The sequence below is a fragment of the Oncorhynchus kisutch genome, linkage group LG1 (genome assembly GCF_002021735.2).
Source record: "Oncorhynchus kisutch isolate 150728-3 linkage group LG1, Okis_V2, whole genome shotgun sequence".
Taxonomy (NCBI): Eukaryota; Metazoa; Chordata; class Actinopteri; order Salmoniformes; family Salmonidae; genus Oncorhynchus; species Oncorhynchus kisutch.
This window is the reverse complement of record NC_034174.2, coordinates 6,907,803-6,917,005: the sequence shown is the minus strand read 5'-3', so window position 1 is coordinate 6,917,005 and position 9,203 is coordinate 6,907,803. Positions and strand designations below refer to the sequence as shown.

The following is a 9,203-nucleotide window of genomic DNA, read 5'->3' as shown; positions in this document are numbered from 1 at the left end:
ACTACCTGAGGTTGGCCCGTCAGGAAGTCCAGGATCCAGTTACAGAGGGAGGTGTTCAGTCCCAGGGTCCTTTAAAAAAAAAAAATGTTTAACCTTTATTTTACTAGGCAAGTCAGTTAAGAACAAATTCTTATTTTCAATGACAGCCTAGGAACAGTGGGTTAACTGCCTGTTCAAGGGTAGAACGACAGATTTTGTACCTTGTCAGCTGAGGGATTTGAACTTACAACCTTTCGGTTACTAGTCCAATGCTCTAACCACTAGGCTACACTGCCACCCCTTAGCTTAGTGATGAGCTTTGAGGGCACTATGGGGTTGAACTGTAGTCAATGAATTGCATTCTCACATAGGTGTTCCTTTTGTCCAGGTGGGAAAGGGCAGTGTGGAGTGCAATAGAGATTGCATCATCTGTGGATCTGTTGGGGAAGTATGCAGATTAGAGTGGGTCTAGGGTTTCTGGGATAATGGTGTTGATGTGAGACATGACCAGCCTTTCAAAGCATTTCATGGCTACAGATGTGAGTGCTACAGGTCGGTAGTCATTTAGGCAGGTTACTTTAGTGTTCTTGGGCACAGGGACTATGGTGGTCTCCTTGAAACATGTTGGTATTACAGACAGAGAGATGTTGAAAATGTCAGTGAGGACACTTGCCAGTTGGTCAGCGCATGCTCGTCGGAGTACACATCCTGGTAATCCGTCTGGCACAGCGGCCTTGTGAATGTTGACCTGTTTAAAGGTCTTACTCACATCGGCTGTGGAGAGCGTGATCACACAGTCGCCCGGAACAGCTGATGCTATTTAGCTCATCTGGTAGGTTCGTGTCACTGGGCAGCTCTCGGCTGTGCTTCCCTTTGTAGTCTGTAATAGTTTGCAAGCCCTGACACATAAGACAAGCGTCGGAGCCGGTGTAGTATGATTCAATCTTAGTCCTGTATTGACGCTTTGCTTGTTTGCAAATGTTGCCTGTTATCTATAGCTTCTGGTTGCACATACAGTCACTGTGGAGACAACGTCCTCGATGCACTTATTGATAAAGCCAGTTGCTGATGTGGTGTTCTCCTCAATGCCATCGGAAGAATCCCGGAACATGTTCCAGTCTGTGCTGCAAAACAGTCCTGTAGTTTAGCATCTGCTTCATCTGACCACTTTTTTTTGGCACCTCTCTAGGTGTTTCTTTGGCACCTCTCTAGGTGTTTCTTTGGCATCTCTCTAGGTGTTCCCTTGGCACCTCTGTAGGTGTTTCTTTGGCACCTCTCTAGGTGTTTCTTTGGCACCTCTCTAGGTGTTCCCTTGGCACCTCTGTAGGTGTTTCTTTGGCACCTCTCTAGGTGATTCTTTGGCACCTCTCTAGGTATTTCTTTGGTACCTCTCTAGGTGTTTCTTTGGCACCTCTCTAGGTGTTTCTTTGGTACCTCTCTAGGTGTTTCCTTGGTGCTCTCTTTTCCTTTTGCCTTTGGTTGTTTTAGCAGAGAACTTGCCTGGTGATGGTGGAGTGCCTTTCGGAGGATGTGGCCAATCTCCATCATCGGCTCCGGATCTCCTCATCCACAGAAACCTTGTTGGTGCACTCCCACAGGTCCATGTTGCTGACCTTGAGTGCGTTCCTGCCCGACTACATTGCTGACGCATCCCAGATCTTTCCCAGATCGCTTGAATAGTTATTTTACACATCAGCTAACCACATCATGTTATAGCAATCTGGTGCCTGACGGCACAGTCTTTGACGTGGCACGCAACCATTTGCTGATGCAATGTAATGGGACCACGACCAATGAGGGGATTCAATTAAGGTGGCCTGGTTACCCGAACAGTTTTCACCTGGCTGCCTCCCGGGTATGAGCCGTGTGCCCCACTCAAAGCTGATGGTGAAGTAGGCTCAAAACAAAGGGATGTGTGTCAGGCACGTGGAGTTATGATTTGAGATTCAGAGTTTTCACGTTTAAGGGTTTGATCTTGACAAAATCCCAATATGTGCATTACCTGCCTTGCCCATGAAAACTAGTTTGAAAATTTAAACGTATTTTATGGAAATGACATGCTCCTGGACGATGCACCATGCTGCCTTGTTGAAAATCACCAGGAGGAGCAGATTACTGTTCGGGTTGTCAAGGGCTGCTCCTCCCTCACCATTTTTTCCCCCCCAGTCACGACACGGGCCATATCTTGGTGCACCAAGGTTCAGCATAATCAAACTCCCACAGTGTCTGCCTGCCCATCTGATTCAGGGATAGGCAACTCCAGTTCTTAGGGGCCTGATTGGTATCACAGGTTCTCAGCGCTAGCTAACACACCTGACAAAACTAATTGTATTCTAAACTGGAGACCATGATTAGTTGATTACTGGAGTCAGGTGTGTATCAGCTGGGGTAATAGTTGTGTCACCAATCAAGCCCCTGAGGACTGGAGTTTCCCATCCCTGTTAGGATCTGTTATAGACAAATATGGCCTTTGGCATGGAATAAATAGCCGAGCCAGAAGCGAGACAATCCACTCGCTGTTATTTTTCTGGTTCAATTGAAGTCAAATGAACTAAGCAGACCAAAGCTAGAGAGCCAACCCGTTAAGCTGACAGGAACTGGCAATTTTATTCCCCAATGGTAAACGTCCTGAGTGAACTATGTTCACTTATCCAACATCTTCCGCTGAGCAATACAGATTTTCCCTTTGAAGATCTTTTTTTAAATCATTTTGAAAATATCAAAAATGTAACATTCTCGCTTTTCAACAATCAATTGGAAAATCTCAACAGTTTCATATTTGACAAGCAAGTATAATCTTTGTCTGTGCAGGTTTAACGCTGTTTCCTGCCATGTTTAATATTCTAATTTCACCCTCCATTTGCATAATTATGCATTAAACGAGTATCATTAAACAAACTAGTAAAAATAACACTTTGTTATTAATCATTTATTAACACCTTGAAGTTCAGGAGCTGCGGAACGTGGAGTTTCATGACAACCATGCATGGACGACATCCCAAATGGCATACTATTCCCTATAAAGGCCAAAACCTATTTGCGAAACAGGGTCAAAAACAATGCACTATATAGGGAATAGGGTTCTGGGTCTAAAGTATTGCACTATATAGCAAATAGGGTGCCATTTGGGACTCACACCTGCGTTTTTCTGAGCCAACAAACAAATTGGACCAATTAATAGAATAAGTATTTAAGCTGGATAATCGGAGACGATGACACCTTAAACGTTCTGTAAGAAAATGTCACAATATATGGGCCGTTACAAAGAGCGAGAAGGGCTGCTCCTGAGTTTAACAGGCAGTAGTTAGCCCAGATCTGGGACTAGGCTAGGCGGTAGTTAGCCCAGATCTGGAACTAGGTGGTAGTTAGCCCAGATCTGGGACTAGGCTAGGTGGTAGTTAGCCCAGATCTGGGACTAGGCTAGGTGGTAGTTAGCCCAGATCTGGGACTAGGCTAGGTAGTAGTTAGCCCAGATCTGGGACTAGGCGGTATTTAGCCCAGATCTGGGACTAGGCTAGGTAGTAGTTAGCCCAGATCTGGGACTAGGCTAGGTAGTAGTTAGCCCAGATCTGGGACTAGGTGGTATTTAGCCCAGATCTGGGACTAGGCTAGGTAGTAGTTAGCCCAGATCTGGGACTAGGCTAGGTGGTAGTTAGCCCAGATCTGGGACTAGGCTAGGTGGTAGTTAGCCCAGATCTGGGACTAGGCGGTAGTTAGCCCAGATCTGGGACTAGGTGGTAGTTAGCCCAGATCTGGGACTAGGCGGTAGTTAGCCCAGATCTGGGACTAGGTTAGGTGGTAGTTAACTCGCTGCTCCATCTGTGATGGTTGATACGGCTCCCTGGACTTTGTTGACATCACTGATGCAAGCCCACTGGCCGTCCGCTGACTCCTTCCACAGAGTCACCTAGAGACAGGCAACGACAGTCACAATTAAAGACAAACAAGGGGATCATTTGTAACAGCACAGAGTCGCTGTGGATAAAAGCTTCTGCTAAGTGGGTGTGAATTATACATATAGCTGCAGATCAAAATGTTACCCATTTCTGGCATTTCATCAATAAAATCATCGCTTGAAATAAAGAATTGCTTTCATATTCTTTTTCGCTTTCAACATTTATGACAGAAAATGTAAAAAGGTTTATTTAGTGAAAGAGCAAACAATTCAAACCTGACCTTGGTGTGTGTGTGTGTACTGACCTTCGTTGCTGGTTTCTTGTTGTGTGTAATGACCATGGTGTCTTGTGTGTGTGTGTACTGACCTTGGTGTGTGTGTATCTACTGACCTTGGTGTCTTGTGTGTGTGTGTGTGTGTGTGTGTGTGTACTGACCTTGGTGTCTTGTGTGTGTGTGTGTGTGTATTGACCTTGGTTGCTTGGTGTCTTGGTGTGTGTGTGTACTGACGTTGTGTGTGTGTGTGTACTGACCTTGTGTGTGTGTGTGTGTGTGTGTGTATTGACCTTGGTTGATTGGTGTCTTGGTGTGTGTGTGTGTGTACTGACCTTGGTGTCTTGTGTGTGTGTGTGTGTGTGTGTGTGTACTGACCTTGGTGTCGTGTGTGTGTGTGTGTGTGTATTGACCTTGGTTGCTTGGTGTCTTGGTGTGTGTGTGTGTACTGACCTTGTGTGTGTGTGCACTGACGTGTGTGTGTGTGTGTGTGTGTGTGTGTGTGTGTGTGTGTGTGTGTGTGTGTGTGTGTGTGTGTGTGTGTGTGTGTGTGTGTGTGTGTGTGTGTGTGCTGACCTTGTTGTCCCCTCCGGACACAGCCAGGATGTTTCCGGTGATGGACCGGCTGACACGCCACATCGTTGAACTTGTGGAGCAGTTTATCCGTCCACTTGTTACCTGAAGGGTCGTCACATGTCCAGATGAAGACCCCGCTGTCCTGCAGTCAGACAGCAAGAGAGAGTTTTTTGTTATGAGATAAATGTCTTAGCATTTATAGCAGACAAGACCACAACAAAAAACTGTTTTATTTTAAACTGGCGTTCACGAGGGTCCCAACAGACCTTACAAGATGATAGAACGTGGTTATGTGTCCAACTCCATTTGAATTCAGGAAGTGACATTTGAGGGCGAAAACATCTCTATTGTAAATAAAACGGACACTTTTTCAAATTGTTGGAATTGACGGAATGAACTAAACTGGAATTGACCTTCGGCAGTTCGTTGGTCGTATGAGACGAGCCTGAATCAAACACAACACTGTTTTTCTCTGATAGTAGTAGAGACGTACCTGGGTAGTCCCTATGGAGGGAGCTCAACCTAAATCTCTGACCCAATCACTGTGAGCCTCCAGCTTCTGGTCTTCCTTCCATTGGCCATCCTCCTCTCTAAGAAAGAAGACATACAAACCTGTCTGGCAGCCATAGGAACCTATTTACCTGTCTGGTTACCATAGGAACCTATTTACCTGTCTGGTTACCATAGGAACCTATTTACCTGTCTGACAGCCATAGGAACCTATTTACCTGTCTGGCAGCCATAGGAACCTATTTACCTGTCTGGTTACCATAGGAACCTATTTACCTGTCTGGTTACCATAGGAACCTATTTAGTAACACTTTCCATGTAGTGGCTCACGCTATTTCATCATGTTGCTATTGTAAGTGAATATATTCTGTAGTTTTATAGAACTATAACGGTGCTGTGCATTTAAACATTAACAGAGAAGACCCCCTTGACTTACTTCCAGAGCTTGACCAGGTTGTCACAGCCTCCTGAGACAAACCTCTTGGTGCAGTTGGGATTCTGACCCGATGGCTGGTCTATCAGACCACCTGGCACCACCGTTGGAGCCCAGCTCACTGCATTTACAGCCAATCTGACAGGACAGAGGGAGGACATTGGGTTGTTACAACACACAGTCACATTGACAGACTGTTTAAAAAAAAAAAAGCCTGTTCATACGACTACAACATGTCTAGCAATTCAAATGTCAACTACTTTAGTCTGAAACATTCAGGTTTTATTCATACGAACACAGCATACTGTTATGAGAATAGAAAGCTGTAGGGTTTTACGTCAGACCACACAGTGATAAAGTACATTAATTTAAATCGTAAACGTGTGCATTGCTGATCTTCTTAATGTCCCACTGTTGATCCCCTGGACACAGCCCTTAGCCGTGGTATATTGGCCATATACCACAACCCCCCGAGGTGCCTTATTGCTATTATAAACTGGTTACCAACATAATTATACCAGTAAATAGTCTTTTTTTTGTCAAAGCTGTGGTATACGGTCTGGTATACCACGGCTTTCAGCCAATAAGTATTCATGGCTCGAACCACACGGTTTATAACAACCAATAACATACAACAAAATTCACAGATCTTTAACATCAAATCAAATATATTTGTCACATACACATGGTTAGCAGATGTTAATGCGAGTGTAGCGAAATGCTTGTGCTTCTAGTTCCGACAATGCAGTAATAACCAACGAGTAATCTAGCTAACAATTCCAAAACTACTACCTTATACACACAAGTGTAAAGGCATAAAGAATATGTACATAAAGATATATGAATGAGTGATGGTACAGAACGGCATAGGCAAGATGCAGTAGGTGGTATAGAGTACAGTATATACATATGAGATGAGTATGTAAACAAAGTGGCATAGTTTAAAGTGGCTAGTGATACATGTATTACATAAAGATGCAGTAGATGATATAGAGTACAGTATATACATATACATATGAGTTGAGTAATGTAGGGTAAGTAAACCTTATATTAAGTAGCATTGTTTAAAGTGGCTAGTGATACATGTATTACATAAAGATGCAGTAGATGATATAGAGTACAGTATATTCATATACATATGAGTTGAGTAATGTAGGGTAAGTAAACCTTATATTAAGTAGCATTGTTTAAAGTGGCTAGTGATATATTGTGAACTCAACTGGTATGTTTCCCAGAAGAATACATTATTGCCTATTTTCTTTACAGTTCACAGAAATGCTTATTTTGCTTGCCTTTTCTGAAGCACAGGGTCAGGGGTCAGCCAAGGTTCTGTGCCCCTGGAGCACAGGGTCAGGGGTCAGCCAAGGTTCTGTGCCCCTGGAGCACAGGGTCAGGGGTCAGCCAAGGTTCTGTGCCCCTGGAGCACAGGGTCAGGGGTCAGCCAAGGTTCTGTGCCCCTGGAGCACAGGGTCAGGGGTCAGCCAAGGTTCTGTGCCCCTGGAGCACAGGGTCAGGGGTCAGCCAAGGTTCCGTGCCCCTGGAGCACAGGGTCAGGGGTCAGCCAAGGTTCCGTGCCCCTGGAGCAATTAAGGGTTAAGTGGTTACAGGAGAGGCTCTTACCTGAAGAGTCGTGTCATCGTACATTTTGTCCCAAGTACCATTCCTCCTCCTTCCAGATGATCACCTTCCTGTCGCGGGAACACAGGAGGCCAGGATGTTGCCGTACATGGGGCTGAGCCCAGGCCACCTGCCACACAGGACCCTCGTGACTGTGGCGAGAGAGAAAATTATAAAACAGCAACATTTATACTTCCCTCTGTGTGAGTTTGAAAATGTGAAAAAAATATGGAAAAAAGTTCCAACATCACAATCACATGTTTTCCCACTAAGCTGACACATGGTAGAAATCTATTTTTATATATAACTAGGTTAAATAACTAATAAAAGATAAGAACTGTGATCAAAAGAACAATCACATTTAGATCTGAAATCATTTCGGTCACACTTACCCTCTCAAATCCGCCACAAGTAATCTGTTCTCCATTTTTGACATGGAAGATTCTTGACAGAGCTGTCAGAAGAGCAGGTGGCCAGTCTGGTGCCGTAGTAATCCATCTGGGCATCATGCTTTTACACACAACAGACCACGTCAGTACAGTTCAAAGGTCGCAGTCAAATCTAATCAGTCAAGGTGCAGTTAGTAATGGACGAGGCATAGCTAGATACAATCAATTCAGAGGATAGTTTTGTTGCATAACAGTCGCGTGAGGAAAAGCTTATTAAAGACATACAGGGCAATGGAATTAACCTGATACACAACTCATTCAAAATCAATGGAATTAACCTGATACACAACTCATTCAAAATCAATGGAATTAACCTGATACACAACTCATTCAAAATCAATGGAATTAACCTGATACACAACTCATTCAAAATCAATGGAATTAACCTGATACACAACTCATTCAAAATCAAATCAATGACACTCAGTCAACTATCTTAGCGACACCGAACAAAGAAATATAAAACGGAACATGTCATGTGTTGGTCCCGTGTTTCATGAGCTGAAATAAACGATCTCAGAAATGTTCCATATGAACAAAAAAGCTTATGTCTCTAAAATGTTGTTCACACATTTTTTGGACATCCCTATTAATGAGCATTTCTCATTTGCTAAGATAATCCTTCCACCTGACAAATGTGTCATATCAAGAAGCTGAATAAACAATGTGATCATTACACAGGTGCACCTTGTGCTGGGGACAATAAAACACCACTCTAAAAAGTGCAGTTCTGTCACACAACACAATGCCATAGGTGTCTCAAGTTTTGAAGGAGCGTGCAATTGGCATGCTGACTGCAGGAATGTCCACCAGAGCTGTTGCCAGAGAATGAAATGTTAATTTCTCTACATCGTTTTAGAGATTTTGGTAGTACGGTCAACCGGCCTCACAACCGCAGACCACGTGTAACCATGCCAGCTCAGGACCTCCTCATCTGGCTTCTTCACCTGCGGGTATCATCTGAGACAGCTGATGAAACTGTATCTAGCTATGCCTCGTCTACTACTAACTGATTTGATATGACTGCAACCTTTGAACTGTACTGACATGGTCTGTAAAAATCTGAAAAACCCAGAAGTCTTCATGTGGATAGGATCCAGCTCAAAGACAGCACAATATGAAGATAGGCCTAAACTTTTCTACTTCAACTATTTGCACATTGTTATAACACTGTACACAGCCATAATATGACATTTGAAATGTCTCTATTCTTTAGAAACTTTTTAAACGATTGTAATGTTTACTGTTCATTTTTTTAAATGGTTTATTTCACTTTTGTTTATTATCTATTTTACTTGCTTTGGCAAATGTTAACATATGCTTCCCATGCCAATAAAGCCCATTGAATTGAACTGCTTCCACGATCACACTTGTAGGCGATGTCATGGCCCAACCCAGTCGCTCATTAATTATGTTTACAAATTATATATTTACAAATTAGCACAATGTTTTTATGTACTAATAACGAGAGA

The 9,203-nt window shown here is 43.5% G+C and overlaps 1 pseudogene; it reads right to left on the bottom strand.

The window, feature by feature from the left end:
- Window positions 1-3,781: 3,781 nt before the first annotated feature.
- On the bottom strand, window positions 3,782-7,709 carry LOC109881826 (protein SEC13 homolog; annotated as a pseudogene).
- Between the last annotated feature and the right edge of the window lie 1,494 nt (window positions 7,710-9,203).